We start from the raw sequence: 16,579 nt of genomic DNA on the forward strand, positions 1-16,579 counted from the left end.
GGGTTGCAGAACATATGCCTCTTTTTTTTTCTTCTCCAGTGCCTCCTTTGACTTTTTTTCCGCCCATACAACTTCCTCCCACCCTGTAACTCTGACTTAATCATCCAGCCCCTCAACCTACCCCTCTAACACTTCATCCTTTATAAAATATATTTGCTTTCCTTTACTCCCACAACATTCGACAACTCCCTCCACCTTCTGAACATCTATTTTGATCTGAAGGTGTCACAGGAGCAATATCAGGCTGACTGTGGTTCCCTCCACCTGCAGACTCGCAACCCCCAGAGGAACGGCAGGGAAAGTTGAACGGTCCAACAGATGGAGGCTATTGTGTGAGGGAGGGTGAGTGTGGCAGCAGTAGTGCAGAAGATGTGGGAAGTCGTGACTGTGTGCGTGTGCAAGTGGTTCTCAGTGTGTTTGTGCACGTGTATATGAAGTCTACACTTGTTTTTGTGCGTGTGGAAGTGTGTATGTGTATGTGTGCTTTTGTGCCTTTGTGTTTGGGGTGGAGGGGGGGTACTCAGCGGTTTAACACAAGATGTTTGAAAGCTGTTGGCCTGACAGCGTGTCACCAGACTGCTTGGTTAATAGAGTCTCCTGGAATGTCCTCTCCTGCAGATTTAATGAACCCCAAGCCAAAAGGCCTAATGAAGCATGCTCCGTTTGCCAAAACAGTCCCTTGGCTTGACCTCCCCTGACCCGCACCACTCCCACGCCACTTTGGGGTTGATCTCCATGGTAACCAGCCTAAAGAGTCTACTGGGCCAAAGTTGTCAAAGGGACAAAGGAGGGAGCAAAGCAAGAGAGAAGAAGCAGTTAAAACAAAGAGCGTTGGCACATGTGCCTGCATACGTTTAAAGATGGAGTTGGTTTAACCAGTTTAATATCTTAAATGTTGCATATGTCCGCATCTCTTGTTATCAGGACAAAAAAGGCCAGTTAGCAAAAAGCTGCTGTTTTCTGGCCAAGAAAACATTTTTCTTAACAAGCTCTTCCACCCTTGTCAGCATCCAAAAAAGACAGACACACACACACACGCACGCACGCACGCACGCACGCACGCACACACACACACACACACACACACACACACACACACACACACACACACACACACACACACACACACACACACACACACACACACACACACACACACACACACACACACACACACACACACACACACACACACACACACACACACACACACACACACATTGGCCCTCATTGCAGTTTAACTATTCTTTGTTACAAGAGCCTCATTATTTAATAAGTTAGGACTGTAAAACAGGCAGTGTGTATTCGAGAGGGATGCCTGTGTGTGTGTGTGTGTGTGTGTGTGTGTGTGTGTGTGTGTGTGTGTGTGTGTGTGTGTGTGTGTGTGTGTGTGTGTGTGTGTGTGTGTGCATGTGTGTTAAGTATGAGTTAAGGACTAATAAAGTGTAAGGCACCTAATTAAACAGTCTTTGTTTATTCTCTATAGCAGTTGTATAAACTCAGCAGGCACAATACAGGGTAGCATGCCAGGTCGCTATGCTCTCATTTGAATAACTACAGACAAAAGCAGGGAGAAAGAAGGGGGCAATCAACTTCAAAAGAAGTTCCCGCTTAATTGCAAACGTGTGGAAAAACTAGCAAAGACAAAGGAGAATGTTCTGATTAAAGATGCATTGAACCTTGTTTGCAATTGTGCACAACATGTGTCCGGTCTGATTTTAAAAACGTACATTAAATATCCTGGAAAGCGATAGATAACATTGATTTAATTAAAATTATTAGACTTTTGATAAAGTCTATTTCCCATTCCTTTTGATAAAAGGTCCTATATAGGGAGTGTGGATTCTGCAGAGGCTGAAAATTAACTAAACCGTTCTCTAGACAGAATAACTTTGGATCAATGCGTTTGTTGTTTTGCTTCTTTGCTTTGCCGCTGTGAATTGTTGAGGCGGCACAGCGCTATGAAGTTAGAATAACAAGCACAGATATACATTGGTTCCTTTCCAGCTGCAAACATAAAGACACAAACTGCACATGGATGGTTGGACTTTTTTAATTATAATGTGAGTCTGACCCCTCCACCACTCCCCAACACATCCCCCCCTTAAAGAAAACAGGCTAGAAGACCTGAATGGGCAATCAGTTCTGTTCCGCCGGTGCACATTCCTGAATTCAGCACTTTAATAGTGCCATTCATTATAAGCCTTATTAAAATAAACACAGACTTGATGATATAATAACAAATAAGCCGGGCTGCATATAATGTCATAATCGACAGAAATGAAAAGTGCCAAGAAGCTCTATATTACTACAGTAACCTGTTCCTCTCTCCTTCTTTTCTCACTCTCTCTCACACACACACACACACACACACACACACACACACACACACACACACACACACACACACACACACACACACACACACACACACACACACACACACACACACACACACACACACACACACACACACACACACACACACACACACACACACACACACACACACACACACACACACACACATTGAAATAAAAGTAATCAAGGTTATTTAAATGAGTGTGCAGGCTGCATAAACACAGCAAACGGTAAAGAACATTACAGGCTATGCATTCTTAATCTCGCAAGGTGGTGAGAGGGGGTGTGCAGGGTGGGTGGTTAGAGTCCTTTTACAAACAGTTGTGACCTCAAGTGGAGTATATTCATGTTACAAGACCACACATGACAAGAAATAGGCAGATTTTTACACACTGTCTCAATAAAGAATATGAACTGCATGCCTAACATGTGTTTCGCTTTATGTGCTTATTCTGTGCAATGCTTTAATCTTAATGCACTCTATATTTTTTTTGTCACCAGAGTTAGGACCTAAGTACGTATTACTCATAAAAAGCATCCAAAAAAAAGCGTGTCAGGGGATGTCGGGGGCAGGATTTGAGATTTAGTGTGATCTGCCAGTGAGTGTGAGGAGGAACTGTGGGGTTCCTGAGTGCTACCAGCTGACGTTCCCCTCCGAAGACTAATTGATTAAAGGGTTATGAACATGTGTGTATGGAGATGCTATTGAGAGCGCATGGAAAATATACGCCATATGGGCTAGGGATTGCACCTCAATTACTGTGAATGGGTAAGTGCGCTATTTATCAGCGCCGCCTTTCTGGCTCACGTGCTTTATGTTTAAATCTTTGCAGTCAGGCCGTGGATGTTGTAGAATCCCAAACAGTCATATGAAATATTTAAAACGTACATAACAGTTGACCTAATGAATGGTAAAAATGTGGGAAACCTGTGATTTTTATTTACAAATGTATTTTAAACCAATAGTTACAAAAGCTTTATCACCATCACATAATATACGAAAAGTATCAAATCTATAAATGGTTTAGTAAAAGAAATAATCTATAAGCAAGCTATACATACAAGGTATGTTGTTATTAAAGGCAAGTAAGCTGATAGAAAGATATTCAAAGGCTATAAATAGAAGATAAAATATTGATTTGACATTTTGGCCATATGCAACTACTTTGTACACTTGCATGTCTGAATATCACTATTTAGTGTATTTTATCTTGCTGTTTTAATCTTTACAAACACTTTAATCTAAAAAAGGTTGGGTCACTGTGAGGTTGCAGGGCAAGAGGCAACCACAGGGAGTTCCTGGAAGTCCCCTGCTCAGAAATAGTCGAGCACAGAATCGCCTAATCATTCAACCTCACACTCTGCAAAAAGGCAAAAGAGCATATTTCCACAAAAATCACAGTGTTTGTTTAAGTGCCTGTCTCGGTCACGAACAAAAACAGTTGTCATAGTTGTATATATCTCAACATCTGAGAATCTGAGGATGGCAGAATCAGTGACATCTTTTAGATTACCTCTTAAAACTCACCTTTTTATTAAAGCTTTTAACTAATGATGACATCACGGCAGTGGCGGCTGCTGGTCTTTCAAAGAGGGGAAGCTCATTGTTGGCCTACATCCTAAAAGTTGTCAATTTATTTATACCTAAATTCTGCCCTCCGTTCCTTTTCGTACCAAGTAGGCGTCTTTTCCAGGGACTTGACCAGTGTCCTCTCAATAGCCAGCAGAGCTTGGCTGCTTAGACGGCATTGTGTTGCGGGTGTAAGGTTTAAGCCTTTTTAAACAGGAGAAGCTCCTTTCTGCACCCGCAGATGTAACTCAAATTGTTGCCACTAATGATAACAGTTTGTACAGCTGGCACTCTGGAATGCCTCCTCTGGAAACACTTCTCTCATCTCATCAAACTTCCCTGGATTGACTAATTCTAAGAAGCGCAAACTTTCCAAATTTGAAAAACGCAGAGGAATCTGCTCCATGAGATTATCAAGGATGGCCATGTACAGATTTCTGTAGTGCTCCTGGGGATACTGGAATCGGGAGAGACGGCTCTTTCTCATGGGCTCATTTCGTGGGTCGGATGTGAGACCGGCTGCTTTGTCATAAACAGGCTGGAAATCCCCCTCTGACCTCTTCTCTTTGACAAAAGCAAGAAGAGACTCAATTCTTTTCTTGCAGTACAGAACGTCCATGGCCCTCTGCTGGACGATATCGAAGACCACATCAGTCTCGGAGAAGATTTGTTCATAAGTGTACAACATGAACACAAACTCAAAATCTTCCAGTTTCATTACAAAACATTTGGCACAATCCAATGTGTCATCATCCATTGTCTTATCTGCAATGATGTTATCAAAAGTCTGCAGGAGGCCGTCATAGTTGTTTGCCACAGTGTTCACTATCTGTGATGTGAAATTCCATCGAGTAGGAGCGTTTCTGTGCAACCTTGAACAGCCTGCAGACTCAAGAAAATGTGTCCTCTTTGTGGATTTGGAGAAAAATGTGGCAAACCCAGAGAGTGATGCAAAAAATATTCTGCACTCAGACAAGCATTTAGCCCCTTGTGACAGCACCAGATTAAGTCTGTGTGCATAGCAATGCAGAAACAGTGCACTGGGTGCAATTGCCTTCACTTTTGCCTGCAGACCATTGAGGGCTGAAGCCATGACAGCAGCCCCGTCGTATGTCTGTGCCACAAGTTTATCCCTAAAATTGTAGCCCTGCATGTTTCCATTTAATACTTCAAAAACAGACTGAGCATCTCGCCCCCGAAAAAACATTAAAAAAAACAATAAAGTGCTCCTGAATTTTACCTGCACGATCAACATATCGAACAATGACAGAGAGTTGGGCACGGCAAGCAATATCAGTAGTTTCATCCACTTGCCATCCAAACAAGGGAGCAGCCTGAATTTCATCTCTGATCTCATCAGAAACAGTGGCTGCACGAGCAGAGATCAAGTCATTTTGGATGGAATGAGACATACCAGAAAACACAGCTGATGACTGGAATTGTGTGGCCAGGACAGAGTCATATTTAGATAATGTTTCTGTGAACTCCCTGTAATTCCCCTTGTTGGATGATTCACTACTCTCACCATGCCCCTTAAATGATAGCTCCTGCCTGCCAAGCAAGGAAGTCACATCAAAAAGGCGGTTTAGGAAGGCCCTGTTTTGTTTGACTGCCGCATTATGTTTTGCCACTTGAATGTGAGCACCTTCATTGAGTGCATGTTCAACCCTGACCCTGCCCAGGCAACTTAACCTTGCACATACACTTCCAGTCAGCCAGCTAACTTTGTCACACCAGGAGAGCTGAAAACACCTGTTACCTTTCCCGTACTTTTTGCACCAAATCATTCTTCGGTGTTGATCTGCCCTGCTGTTTAATTCTAAGTTTCTCCTCGTAAAGAAGACTATCAAATGGCTTCGCCAAAATCAGGTCGACAATATTAGCATTGTCTGCCATCATGTGCACCTTACTAGCTGCCTAGTTCACTCAGACCTAGCCAACAGTATGGATGAATGAACGAACAAACGAAATGGTGTTAAACTCGAAAAAGGAAATATGGGAATTATGTTAGGGTGACCAAACCTCCTTTGCCCGGACATGTCCTCTTTTTACATCCTGTCCGGAGCGAAGTTTTATAAATTCATGAAAACGTCCGGTTTTCACTGTTTTTCATGGGCCATTAAGCGTGTACTTAAATTGACTGGTGCTTTGCACAGAATTCTACGGTACGTTGTTGCGTGACGTAATTCCCGAGAGGCTGCCTTGTGGGCGGCTCTGCCACGCACGCACACAGAGGGAGCAGAGCAGACAGCGGAGAAGCATTGCACACAAAATGCCGAAGCGAAAGTGCAGCTTCACAGATGAACTGCAAAAAAACGGAATCACGCTATTACCACCCCCTTTTTAGAGGCTGAGCTTCCCTTGCAGTCTTAGAGAAATCGCCTCTGCATCACAGATTAACTAGACATCCATGTTCTTTTACTTACTTTTTTTTCTTCTGTTGGCCTGTTTTTAATCCAAAGCACTTTGTTATTATGTTTTGCAAAGTGCTGTATAAATAAGGTTATTATTATTTATGTATTATTAAATGTTGAATTACAACATTATAATGAAGGAAGTTTGACTGAAGGCATCATTTTTTTTAAAGATAGTTACTTTTTTTAACATAAAGTAGTCAGTAATCAATATCAATGATCAAGGTCTATTTGCACTCCACAGGTGAATTGTATCAAAGAAATCTAAATGCAATTCAAAGTTTCTTGAAACAAAACAAAAATTCTGAACAGTTTATGGAGGATGTCTTTGAGGCAGACACTGTGGATTTATTCAATGCTGTACAGAACTTCAGTGCCAAAGTGAGGATTAGACCTATTTCATAGTGCTCTGTTTTATTGTAGTGAGAATGTGCATTGGGGGCTACTGCTGGATGAATCGACGCTACCAAATTGAACTAATTGCACTGTTGCCTGCCCAATGGGCCCCCTCTGGGACTCAGGAGAGCAAAGAGCTGAGAGCAGGCGAGTACATTACCGAGTCTGACTAATTGCTCACACCTGTGCCTGCCCAGTTGAGTCTGCTGGGGATTCTAGGAAACCATAAAGAGCAAAAATGGAAACATATGGGCGCGGCAACAGGAGTTAAAGTTTACAGATCATATCCATTTACCTATACATTTATATTGATGTGGATTGGTCAAGGGATGTTTAAAGTCAATCTAATACAGTGTTGCACTTTAAATACAGTGTCAGGATCCACTCCAGACGTTGGATGAATTTGCACCTTCAGAAGTGTATGTATTTCTCACCGTGGATCTGAAACCTTGCAAATATAAGTGGCCTGTTTTGTCACCAGCTCAAATATCCAACCTCCACCCCCTTTCTTTTTCTGTTGTCAAAAAAGAAAACTAAAAAACCAAAAGAGACATGAAGTGACTGCTTAGGTGCAGCCAAGAAAGCCTTGACTCTGAGATACTCTGAAGTTCTGAAACAGACTGTTTCCAATTTCAGCGCCGTCTGCTTTTAGTTACCTGAAGAGTGGAGTACCACATGATGGACATTAAATAGAAACTACATTATAAAATAAAAAAAGCAGCTAAAAGGAATATCCATGGAATCTGGTTTATGTAACTTAAGGCTGACATACCTTTTCCACAAAGGGACAACAGTTACTTTTCTTTATAACAATATATTCAAATATATATACAGTATATCTATAATTGCACGTTATCAACTCTGTTAGAATAGAACTATGATAACAGTCATATTATACATTTTCCAAGCTTTTTCATGTACTGTTTTTCACATGATGAATGTTGTCTTCACATTTAAAGTGGGGGACAATAGAGAGAACGTGGGCAAAGACAGAAAAGGAGAAAGAAGTGAGCAGAACAAAAGGAGAAGAGAGGTAGCTGTTGTCTGACCAGAGGCTTACTGGACAGAGCAGAGATGATCTCTGAATCTCACAGCATGAATTCCGCACAACCTTCAACACAAAAACAACATGAATCCTGTGCATCGCACACAGACACACTAACACACACACAAGACCTCAAACTCTGACCGACATGGTGTCAACAGTGATCTCATTATAATCCCAAAAGATTTGTCTCAGTCTGGAGGCAAAACAATCTATCAACAAACATATTTGATATCTATACAACTCTTGTTATTCAGACTAAATATTTCCATGATGTTGCTGTTCCTTATGGTCTGCACAAAAATGTCAAATAAAATTCACAAAACAGCTGCCCGACTGTAATTTAAGGAAGCTGAAGATTGAATATCCAAGCAAGCAACATCTACCTCCATGTAATCATCAGCTACCTGATTGTGACATTTACCAGGCAGGAAATCACTGCTCCCTTTCCCCTGGCCATAACAAAATTGTGCGAAAATATGTACTTCCACTGTGTGTAACCATCTGTTCAACCTAACCGTTAGACCTAACTTTTGTCTTCACCTATGAATTTTTACATCTGCAGGCACAACAAATATCCACTACATCTGCCATGTTTTCTTTGTCAATGGGTGTAATTTTGGGCCTTGTGTATTGTTGTTTGTGAACCCCCCTTCATCTTTGTTACTCCTTCTGCTTGTATCTTTGTCAGGTTAACAAACCCCTCAAAGGGTATGATGTTCTGCACCTTAACTAAGAGATATAAAAAAGAGATCACCATCTGTATGGGTTTGTAAGGAAGGGATTGTGTGTGCACCTATATCCATGAGCATGAGGGCACAAAGCCATCCCCTTATGGCCCATTGTTTTTGGAAGGGTACAACTCCTGCTCCCCTCCCATAGATGTTAGGGGAATAGAGCACAGTCTGGCTAATATTTAACTAATGACTGTGCCTTCAAGACTCGACCGCCCTCCTCTCACCAACTGCCAGACCTGAGCCATCTCTGCAGTAAGCGTCACTGAAGTGTGGCTGTGTGAAACAGAACGTGCAGGGATGGGACTCTGCACAGCATCAGGGGAGAAGGGGTACGGGAGAAGATAACAGTTGGAGAGCCCATAAAAGAGCTGTGAGTGAGGGAGAGATAGATGCAGTGTTGTGTGGGAGGCCAACGAGTCCAACAGTCTGAGAAAATGCCATATGCTACCTTGAGGCAGTCAGAGTCTGGCGAAAGGAGAAGCAAAGCTAGAAAAGAGCGGCTGGTTTCCATCAGCACTGATATTATATGTGTCTGGCCTTCACATTTCTCACCAAGGAGCACACTTAGGTTTCAGGTTTCAAGGTTTCAAGGTTTCAAGGCTTTATTTGTCATATGCACAGCAGATACAGCGTATATGTTGGCAATGAAAATCTTATGTCGCGTGCTCCTCCAACAACTCAACATACATGGTGCAAATAAGATAAATAAAATAGTGCAAAAAGAGAGAAGAATATTTACAATATTAACAATAAAGATTTGAGGATGTGAAATATATACATATGTGGAATACATTGAGAGTATTTAAACACTTTACACTGTTGAATGAGGAGGTATGGACAGATGCATATATTATGTATAGCAGATGTATATGGCAGATATGTACAATATATAGATATGTGTACTATAAACAGATATGTATGGCAGATGTGTATAATATATATGTATGTGTGTACTATAAACAGATGTGAGTAGACATTCACACAGCTCAGGAGTTCAGTAGTCTTATAGCCTGTGGTATAAAACTGTCTCTGAGTCTGGTGGTCTTGGTCCGGATGCTGCGGTACCGTCTGCCAGACGGCAGCAGACAGAACAGATTGTTGCTGGGGTGATGGGGGTCCTTTAATATCCTACCGGCCTTCTTCCTACACCGCTGGGTGTAGAGGTCCTCCATGGATGGCAGCTCCGTCCTGGTGATGTGCTGAGCAGTTTTCACCACCCTCTGTAGAGTCTTACGGTTGAGGGCGGTGCAACTGCCATACCAGGCGGTGATGCAGCCAGTCAGGATACTCTCGATGGTGCACCTGTAGAAGTTGCAGAGTATCCTGGAGTCCATGTTGAACTTCCGCAGCCTGCGGAGGAAGAAGAGCCGCTGTCGAGCCGTCTTGGATATGACCCTGGTGTGATGTGTCCATGTCAGGTCCTCACTGATGTTTACCCCGAGGAACCTGAAGCTGCTGACTCTCTCCACAGGAGTCCCGTCGATGGTGATGGGTGTGTGTGCCTCTCTCTGCCTCTTCCTGTAGTCCACAATCAGCTCCTTTGTTTTGCTGACGTTGAGATGGAGGTTGTTGTCCTGGCACCAAGATGTCAGGGCTCTGACCTCCTCTCTGTACGCCGTCTCGTCGCCGTCTGTGATCAGGCCGATGACGGTCGTGTCGTCAGCAAACTTGATGATGGTGTTGGAGCTGTGTGTGGCCACGCAGTCGTGCGTGAACAGGGAGTAGAGGAGAGGGCTGAGCACACAACCCTGAGGGGCTCCGGTGTTGAGGGTCAAGGTGGAGGATGTGATGTTCCCCATCCGCACTGCCTGGGATCTGCCCGTCAGGAAGCTCATGATCCAGTCACAGAGGGCGCTGTTGAGCCCAAGGTCCCTGAGCTTAATGATGAGCTTGGAGGGCACAATGGTGTTGAATGCTGAACTGTAGTCAATGAACAGCATTCTCACATAAGTGTTCCTCTGGTCCAGGTGGGAGAGGGCAGTGTGGAGGGTGAGGGAGATGGCATCATCCGTGGACCTGTTTGCTCTGTAGGCAAACTGCAGGGGGTCCAGTGAGTCAGGGAGGGAGGAGGTGATAAAAGTTTTGACTAACCGCTCAAAGCACTTCATGATGATGGAGGTGAGTGCAACTGGGCGGTAGTCATTGAGGCAGATGGGTTTTGTCTTTTTGGGGACAGGGACAATGATGGACTCTTTAAAGCATGTGGGGACTACAGACTGGAGCAGTGACCTATTGAAAATGTCTGTGAACACATCTGCCAGCTGAACTGCACACACCTTGAGAGCACGGCCAGGGATGCCATCAGGTCCCGGAGCCCTGTGTGCGTTGATCCTTTTCAGAGATCTACACACATCTGCACTGGTTAAAACCAGTGAGCAGGGATCCTGGGCCTTTGGTGCCTCCACAGCCGGGGGCTTCTCAAAGCGTGCATAAAATGTGTTCAGTTCATCTGGGAGAGATGCAGACACTTCCTCAGCACCACTCGTTGTCCTTTTGTAGTCTGTTATTGTTTTTAGTCCAGACCACATATTTCTGGCGTTGGAGCCCTTGTAGTTCGACTCCACCTTGTCCCTGTATTGTCTTTTCGCACTGCTAATAGCTCTCCGGAGTGCATACCTGGAATTCCTGTACTCATCCAAATCACCGCCGCTGTGCGCGATGGCCCGTGCTTTAAGTTTAGCTCGGACCTCGCCGTTTATCCAGGGCTTCTCATTTGGGAATGTCCGTACAGTAATCCGCGGCACGACGTCATCGATGCATTTGCCGATGTAGCAAATGACCGCGTCAGTGTGTGTGTTTATATCGTCCTCCTCAAACACACACCACTCCGTGATGCCAAAGCAGTGGCGGAGAGCAGAGTCAGACTGCTCGGACCAACGCTGCACTGTCCTTGTCACAGGTCGGTCCCTCTTCAGTCTCTGCCGGTAAACGGGGAGCAGAAGAAGAGATATGTGGTCTGACTTGCCGAAGGGGGGGCGGGGGAGGGCTTTATATCCATGCCGGAAAGGAGTGTAAACATGGTCCAGTGTATTTCCACCGCGCGTGGGGCAGCTGACGTGCTGATAGTATTTCGGCAGGACTTTCTTCATGTTGGCTCTGTTAAAATCCCCGGCCACAATAAATGCGGCCTCTGGCCGAGAAGTCTCTGTCCTGTCGATAATCCCATACAGCTCCTCCAGCGCTGTGTTGTTGTCAGCGTGCGGCGGAACATACACTGCTGTTAGAACAACAGATGTGAACTCCCTCGGCAGATAAAAAGGCCGGCATCCGATCATGATGTGCTCTAGGCTGGGAGAACAGTCCGAAGAAATGATCTCCACATCTGAGCACCAGTTGTTGTTAATCATGAAGCAGACACCTCCTCCCTTGCTCTTCCCTGACTTTATTGTCCGGTCCTGGCGATGAATGGAGAATCCGTGTGGAGCAATGGCGGCGTCCGGTATCGTGGGGTCGAGCCAAGTCTCCGTGAAAACCAAAACATTACAGGTCTTAATGTCCCGTTGAAATGCCACCCTGCTACGGAGTTCGTCCAGCTTATTATCCAGGGATTGGACATTTGCCAGAAGTAAACTCGGTAGAGGAGGCCTGTTTTCACGTTTCCTCAGCCTGACCAGGACCCCGGCCCGGGAACCTCGTGGTCTCTTCCTCCTGCGCTCCACAGGTAGAGCTCCAGCAGGTAAACACGGAGACTCTCCATTGTTTGCAGGTCGTCGTGGATTATTGCTGTCCACCAGCGACCTGATGTGTAAAAGTTGTTCTCTATCATATTGGATGATAGGGCTCGCTTGGGCGGTTTGCATGTTGCAAAAAAAGTTAAAAACAACCAACAAAGTAAAACAATAAAAACACTAAGATGTGGAGTTGTTGAGGAGCTCGAGACACGGCAGCCATCCTCGGCGCCATCTTGCTTCTCATAGATGGAGGCTATGCCACTGATCGAGGGGAAACAAGAGAAGGGGCTGAAAGATGCAGAGGAAGGGAGGCACGGAGATAGGGAGATTGAGTGAAAAGGCATAATTAGATAATGAAGTCTGTATTCATCAAGTGGGAGACACAGAAGAGGAAAACAGAAGCCTGTAAGGGCAAAATAACAGAAAGAGCGGGAATTAAGAGGAAGTCGGGGAGACGCGGAAGGAAAGGCGGGTACATAGATAAAAGATACAGCACAGCTGATTATTGTTTTGGTGTCACCAATGTGAAGTGAGGCCCCCAGTGCTGCCAGGCAAATGTAGTATTAGTCACTTCAATAATTAATCACCCTGGGATCATGTCTTTGCAGCCATGCTCTGACCCATTTCTTGAACAATTTTCTCAACAGTAACATTCCCACAGAGCCCCTCTTCTTCCATACCTTGATTTAGGGAGGTGGGGGTGCCGGCCCAAATCCTCTGGGTCAAGCCTGGTCATTTATTAGCCTCATTTCTCGGGAGAAATAAAAGTAATCGTGCTGCTCTTCTCAAAGGCTGGAAACCATGCGGGGAGACAGAATAGCGGCCTCGGCTGTGGCTCAATGGGCCTGGCTGACTGTCTGTCCTTGTGAAATATGAAGCCCATATGTAGGACGGCCATCTAAAAAGAGAGACCCAACAGGGTTCCTTCAGGCTTTGATGCTCATCACCACAAAAGCAGATGGCGGTGTCCTGGTCTTAAAACTTTTTTTTGCAACAATCCCCCCTCTTCTTTTATCCAATCCTATCCGGCCTATTAGCCCCCTGCCTGTCATGGTCTAGCAGCCTATGCTTAGCCCCCAGGGGGCTTCCAGATCTATGGAATGAAGTCAAGCTTCCCTATTGACACAGGTCTGGCTGGATAGCTTTGAATAGAATTCAACCGAGTGAAAAGGCATGTTTTAGAGGACAAAATGGAATAAGGTGTTGGGTGGATCAATACTGCAGGGTTGTTTTGACTGGAAATGCTTTGCTCTCTATGTGCTCAGACAAAGCAGTGCTGACTGCAGGTGGCAAAGAATTTTTCCGGACATTGAGTAAAAAATAACAAAGGCTGTTTAATGGAAGAGAAACCTGCATGCATCTGTGTGAAAGATCGGGATAAAAGTAGAGGGAGAACCCGCTGTGTGTGCTCTATGTGTATGCCTTCCCTCTTCATTAAAACAGGCAGGATTTGACACTGAGGTCCACTCCCAACCTGTGTGCTGCTCTCACCCGAGCAATATCTGCACCAGAAAGGCAATCAACGACTTAAAGTCAGACACAATGCAAATAAGTCTGAAGAGCCCATCTGTAGTAATCCAACAGTCCTTCCTGCTCCAACCTGCGCTCAGTCTCTCCATGGCACAAGCCAATTAACTGTTTGATTCAGAGCCGGGGATGAACACCCTAATTGATTACATGGCAATAGTTGATTCAATTATCAATTCGGGCACAAAAAGCTGAGCAGAGGTGTAAAGCCCGGAAGTTTACTGAACGACTTCTTCAGTAACTTGGCAGCACGATTGCTGTGTGGTTTTTTTAAGCGCAGGAACGTTAAGTAAAAGGAGGGAGGAAAGGAGGCAGCAGCAGAGGCAACCTGCTACTGCAGGTTGTTTACTCGCAGTCTCTGACTTACACCTCTCTCCTGCCTCTTCTTTCTCTTCAACACAGACATTCTTTGCTGCCTGAAGCACCAGAGAAACTAATACACACAGGCAGAGGGGAACACACACAAATAAACGCACACAAACACACGCATATTTGCATTATTACCAAAACCATGCAGAAATATATTATATGCATTATCGATGTGGACACATTGTATATATACAGTCACATTTACATATAAAATACCCTCATTAAAGACACACACACAGACAGAATATACATAAATAATTAAAACTAAAATGAACACCTTTAGACATTTCCACTTGCACACTCTTAGATGCAAACACATGAACCCACATGGGTATTCAGGGATTTGCAGCATTGATTCACATGAAAAAAAAAACTTACTTTGCTCATCATGCCAGTGATTCGGCTTTGTTTACCCTGTCATGGGGAGTTGCTCCGTTTGATCAGGCTGGAGAGGCATTAGGTTGGGTGGTTGTGCTAACGAAGTCTCAATGTGCCGTCTGTTGGCAGGGTAATTTCCCAGGATAGCATAGTGCTCTCCCTTCTCCGGGTTCTGCTGGTAAAGATAGAAGAAGATCAGCACCTGAGTCATTGAAGAGGAGAAACCAAATGGGTATACCCTCCATCCACTATCCTTCCTCAAGGTCTGAGTAAAGCACACAGCTGATAGACCATTGTATTTGTTTATATGTTGAACTTGGAAGAAAATACCATTAAACTAAAAATATGTTTTACAGTATTCTGTTGGGCAGTTCTATGTTAGTGCGTCTGGCAATTGTCAATTAACTGCCACACATTAACTATTACTGTGCCAGAGAAAAAATGATTTCACAGTCCCTGTTATACCATGTTCTCTATATTAGAAAATCTACATCATTAAGCAAATCTTTCTGCTTTAAACATAAGGCAGCATGTGAGCGAGAGCCTATCAATGTCAAAACTCTCATGCAGCTGTTTAATAATTGAGAACTTTGACTCTAATATTCATATTTTCAACTAATGGGTGGTTTTGGGCGATACTGCAGAGATGCAAGAAATATGTTCTTGTTGAAAGAGAGTTAGGTCTCATTAGGATTGCGTAGGGACAATTTTGTGTTGATAGTTTGGTGCCGTTTAAATGATCAAGCTTGTGCCTGCAACAGGGAGACTTAATCCTTAACTTGACATACAGTAACGGCACAGTTTTTGTCATTAAATAACTAAAAAATACAACATACACAACAAGCTGCAAGGGTGGTGGTTGCAAACTCCATAGGGACTTGGAAGGTAACAAGTTCAAGTCCCGGAAAGACCACGTGCTACGTGCAGTACATATGGCAGCCCACTGCTCCTAACACTAGGATGGGTCAAATGCAGAATCTAAATGTCCCCTGTGGGACGACTAAGGATTCCTTCTATTCCATTCTCCTAAAGCTAGGGCTAAAGCAAACTGTGAAATACAACAATGAGTCCAGAAAATGTAAAGCTACATTAATTATCAATTAAATGTTACAAAATAATTGTTCATGCAAAAAACAACAGAAAATGCAGTTATAGCCTCTCAAACATTTTTCTTTACATTTTAATTAATAATCCAGATAACCGCTAGCTGCAGCCGTACTGCAAATCACGGTACACACACAAGCTACAGTAACGCACTTTTGAGGCCCACTCTGCTGCAAGCCATGATATCAAACAGAACTAGATGTATACGGTGGCCTTCACGTCCTGTCTTATACTGTAAAGACCAGCTCTCTGTCATTATATACCCCCTGTCAGGTTCTGATGACTTTTCACACCATGACACATAAGTAACACCCCTTTTCCATTACCAGGGAAAGGTCCTGGAACAATGTGCAGGATGGAGGTGAGGAGGATGTGGAGAATGAATGTGCGGAGTGTCGAAGGTGATGGCAAGGGTCTTCAGAGAACAATGTTTTTAAAGTTGTTGGAGACAAAAAAGTGTGCCAAGGGGACTTCTCCATCAATCTGGCAGTGTCCACACTTGCTTTGCATGGATTTGTAAGCATGCTGTGTATGTGTGAATACAAGAGTGCGCAGCAGGGGGTTCATGGATATAAGGCACTGCAAGTGGTCCTCCCAGATGGTTGAGTCCCACTGCTAGTAGGAGGTCTCCAGCTTTTATCTATGACAGGCAGTAGGTCTTAACTTCCTCCACACACACTGCTCTGCTGCAAGCCTGAGGCCCACAGGGCTGGAGTTATGAGGGAGGCAGGGTGTCCCAATGCAGGAACAATTCCCTGCTTCCCCCTCAGTCTTTTTTTTACTAGAGAAAGAAAAGACCTCAATGACAGCCGCTGCTCAGAAACGCAGGGGATGGAGGTTGCTCGCTGTGTTATTTGGCAAGGCCTATCTTACCTAACTGCCACACAAACACATGCCCATGAATGCCTTCGCACAGATTGACACGCACAAATGCCCCTGCATGGCTTCTTCTTCCTCGCAGGGTTTAAGCTTGTCCAGAGCATCAGCATTGTTGGAGAGGCTTAGTG

This window comes from Eleginops maclovinus, chromosome 3, assembly GCF_036324505.1.
Source record: "Eleginops maclovinus isolate JMC-PN-2008 ecotype Puerto Natales chromosome 3, JC_Emac_rtc_rv5, whole genome shotgun sequence".
Taxonomy (NCBI): Eukaryota; Metazoa; Chordata; class Actinopteri; order Perciformes; family Eleginopidae; genus Eleginops; species Eleginops maclovinus.